Genomic DNA, 4,657 nt, shown 5'->3' with positions numbered 1-4,657 from the left:
TATAAATATTATTGTTTTAGTTGAGTCCTGTTGAGTCAGTACTGATTCATAGCAATAACTATAAGTTTTCTAAGGTTGTTAATGAGTCTTCCTCCAATCCTGATGCCATTCTCTTCTTCATATAATTCAGCATCACAGATTATTTGCTCAGCACACACACTGAATAAGTATGTTGAAAGAATACAACCCTGGCCCACACCATTCCTGATTTGAAACCATTCTAGATGCCCTTCTGGAGTCCTGGTGTGGTGCTCTGGGTTAATGTGCTGGACTACAAGATCACTTGAAGCACATTGTCAGTGTTTCAAGCTCACCAGCTGCTCCTAGGAAACCCTACACAGGGTTTCTATGGATCGGAACTGATTAGATGACACTTAACAATAACAACAACAATAACATATTCCATTCTATTCTAATGACTACCTCTTGGTCTATGAACAGGTTCCTGATGAGCACAATGAAATGTTCTGGAATATTCATTCTTCACAATGTAATCCATATGTCATGATCCACCCATTTTAACATGTGTTAAAATGTCTTTGCTCTATTAACATCATGCAGATAGTTGCTATGAAAACACATTGCTCAACACAGACATCTATTACTATTGATGTGTTTGTTAAGTGCCATTGAGTCAGTCCAACTCATCACAACCCTGGATAGAGTTTCCGAGGAGTGGTTGGTGGCTTTGAACTGCTGCATTTACTATTTTTTTTTATCTGAAGTATATATGAATTTTCCAACACTTTTCTTCCAAGTTTTTATAGTGTCCCTTTTATAGTGATGCTAGAAGCTATGCTGCTGGTGGTTTCTAATATCAGGGTCACCCATAGTGGACAGGTTTCAGAGGAGCTTCTGCACTAAGAGTAGATTTGGAAGAAGATATAGATGGTCCACTTTTGGAGGGTTTTCTGTTGTTGTTTGGTGCCATCCAATTGGATCTGACTCATAGCAACCCTACCCACAGCAGAAAGAAACACTGTGCAGCCCTATACCAGCCTCACAATTGTTGTTTAAACCCATTGCTGCTGCCATTGTGTGACCCTGAGAGAAGGATTTTAATACTTTTGTTTTGTTTTTGAGAATATATTTTTAAATCCTTTTAATCATTGTTTTCACTCATTATTGTCCTGACTAACTTTTAATTGTGTACATACTTCCGGGATATGTAGGCTGAATAATTGAATGTTGCATTGTTAATTAAAACTCAGGAGAAGGAGTCAAGCTAGGAGGATAACCAGAAGGCTATATGTCTCCAAAGACTGAAAGTATCTGGCACTCAGATGTCTGCAGCAAAGCTATTAACGTTGTTTGAAGCAACAAAGGCGAGTTACTTGCAATATGTAAGGGGCTTTGAACTGATGGGATGTAGAATGTTCTTCTAGATGGGACAGTCATTAAACTCTGGGAAAGGAATGTAACAATAACAAATAGATTGATATCCAGAAGGGTATAATAAGTTCAATCTTATGGGGAAAAGTAAGACAGTCTTTGAGAGAGACCTCACTGTATTCCAGATCTCCCATTAAAACATATGTTGATTTACACCGTATCTCTGTGATTGGCTGAAGGTGTTGGCATCCAGACCTTTATTCCAGTAACAAATCCACCTTGTTGGGGTCTTCCACTATTTTACACTGACCATCCGGTTTACCAAGCGTAATGTCCTTCTGCAGGGACGGGTCCCTTCTGTTAACATGTCTGAAGTATGAGAGACAAAGTCTCACAATCCTGGATTCAAAGGAACAGTCTGGCTCTACTTCCTCCAATACAGATATGTTTATTCTTCTGATAGTCCATTGTACTTTTAATATTCTTCTCCAACATCATAATTCAAATGAATAAATTCTTCTAAGATCTTACTTATTCATTGCCTACATTTCACATGTATATGAAGCAATTGAAAATATAATGGATTGTGTCAGGCATGCCTTAGACCTTTTTGCTCTTTGCTCTTTAATATTTTAAAGAGATCTTTTGGAGCAGATTTGCTTAATACAATATTTTAAGTGTACTTTGTTTCTAGCATGCAAGGTTGTATCATCTGCATATCACAGGCTGTTTATGAGACTTTCTCTAATCCTGATGACACATTTTTCTTCATCTTTTCCTCCTTCTCGGATTATTTGTTCAGCATACTGTTTGAATAAATATGGGGAAAGAATAAAACTCTGGCACACACTCTTTTCTGAGGGATTAATTAGTCCTTGAAATCCATATGATATTTTAAAATGTAGTTTTTGATGATAAATGTGACAAAATTGATCTTTAATTTTCATTCCCAGGATAATTATATGATTGTTTGATTAAAAATGGCCAATACCTGTCCATTTCTTCTCACTAATACATAGGATATTAATCTTTATATGTTCCAGTTTGTTTTTGATGACTTCCAGTTTTCCTAGATTCACACTTCTTACATTCTAACTTTTGAGTATTAATGGATGCTAACATTTGTTTGTTCTCACTTTTAATTTTGCTACATCTGAAACTGAAGATCCTGAAAGATTTGCTCCCTGAAGTCATTTAGGTCAATTCTACTTGAGAAGATATATTTTAAGTGCCTTCCAAATTTGGGGGGTCATCTTCTGGTACTATATTAAGTTTTATCTGATCTTCATAAGTAAGTGTCTCAAGTCCTCCAGGCTTTTAGCATGCAATGTTGTGTCATCTACAGTCTTCAGGAAGTATTATAATGTAATATATAGAAAATAAAAATCCTCACAACTGGACTAATAGACAATATGATGATTAATAGAGAAAATATTGACACTGTCAAGGTTTGCTTTTCACTTGGATCTACAACCTGGATAAGGAAGGACCAGTATTTGGTAAAATAAAGCATCACACACACAAAAAAAAAAACCCAGAAAGATCTTCTACATGATCGATTGGCACAATTTCTACACCAGTGAACTCAAACATAAAAATAATGTGAGGATAGGTACTGGAATGGAAAGTGTTTTGTTCTGCTTTACATAGAGTTTCTGTGAGTTGGAACAATTTTTATGCATCTAACAACAACAACAATATGAATAAGTTTTAAGATTTGGATATAATACATATTTTAGATGTATTGGTAAATCATGTGAAATATGCTGAAACAATGTGGAAAGAGAAGGTGGAAAAGTTCTGTATCATCAGCCAAAACAAGGCCAGGGGCAGATTGTGGAACAGACCATCAATTGCTCATATGCAAATTCAGACTGAAGCTGAAGAAAATGAAAACAAGACCATGAGAGCCAAAATATGACCTTGAATTTATCCTACCTGAATTTAGAGTTCACCTGAAGTACAAACTCGATACATTATACATTAAAGACCGAAGACCAGAGAGTTGTGGGATGACATCAAGAACATCTTATGTGAAGAAGGCAAAAAGTCATTAAGAAGACAAGAAACCCAGTAGCCAGTGGTGGCGACTGCTGTAGCTTGAGTCTAAGCTGGCAATGGAAGAATCTGAGTCATTGGCCATGCTTGAAGGGGAAGTGGCATCCTGCTCGATCTGAGGGGCCAGCAGTCACAAATACAAGTTTGCCCATCATGCCAACAGAATCTGTGGATATTGATGATGCATTATACAGCGGGATCCCCCGGAAGAGGAAATACCATTTTGTACTCTAAAGTCCTTTCCAGCTGCTATCGAACACACTATACAATGGGCAAGAGATAAGTTTGAAAGTTCCTTTTCCCAATAGCCTTCATTGTTCAACAAGTTTTGGCAAACCAATCATTCTGCTGAAGAAGTCTTACAGAAGATGCAATCTGGACACAATTTAGAAGGCTGTTTTCAAGTTATTAAGTTACTAAGCAGAAGACCTAGAAATTGGGACCAGTGTGTAGCATTAGCAAGATTAAAGTTTGAAAAATATTTTAGACATAAAGCTCTTCAACTTCTTCACTATTTCCCTCTAGACACTAAATTAAAAGATGGCAGTTTGTTTTGGCAATCACCAAAGAGACCTCCATCACCAATAAAATTTGAATTAAATGAACCTTTGCACTTCAATTTCATGCAAAATGCTGCAAAACTATGTGCTACAGTGTATTGCATTCCATTCACAAAAAAAGGACTTATCAGCAGATACCCTCCTGAATATTCTTTCTGATGTGAAGATTCAGGAATTCAAACTTTCAAGCAAGGTTATTCAAACAGATGAAACTGCAAGAAAACCAGACCACATTCCCATTAGTAGTGAAGATAACAGGAATGCTGTTTTCTAACTTGAGACAGTTATTTCATCTACTGAAGCTACCAAAAGTTATCTTCAGGTGGCAGTACTTTCCTTTGAAAAGGATGATGATCATAATGGGCACACAGATTTCATCACAGCTACGTCCAATCCTCGTGCCAGGATGTCTAGCATTGAACCAGCTCACCTTTTCAAAACAAAGTGTATAGCTGGTAAAATTATACCTGCTTTCGCAACATCCGCTGCTGTAGTGTCTGGTTTGGTTGCATTGGAGGTGTTCAAACTAGCTGGTGACTATCTATTTGAAGCTTATAAAAATTGTTTCCTTAACTTAGCCATTCAAATCATAGTGTTTATAGAGACATCTAAAGTAAGAAAAACTGAAATCAGAAATGGAATATCATTTACAATTTGGAACAGATGGATTGTACATGGGAAAGAAGATTTTACCCTCTTGGATTTCA

The 4,657-nt window shown here is 36.7% G+C and overlaps 1 pseudogene; it reads left to right on the top strand.

Moving 5' to 3' along the window:
• The first annotated feature begins 2,744 nt into the window (after nt 1–2,744).
• LOC102831293 lies at nt 2,745–4,653 on the top strand (annotated as a pseudogene).
• Nucleotides 4,654–4,657: the final 4 nt, after the last annotated feature.

This window comes from Chrysochloris asiatica, unplaced genomic scaffold (assembly GCF_000296735.1).
Source record: "Chrysochloris asiatica unplaced genomic scaffold, ChrAsi1.0 scaffold00210, whole genome shotgun sequence".
Taxonomy (NCBI): Eukaryota; Metazoa; Chordata; class Mammalia; order Afrosoricida; family Chrysochloridae; genus Chrysochloris; species Chrysochloris asiatica.
This window is presented reverse-complemented; position numbering and strand designations above follow the sequence as displayed.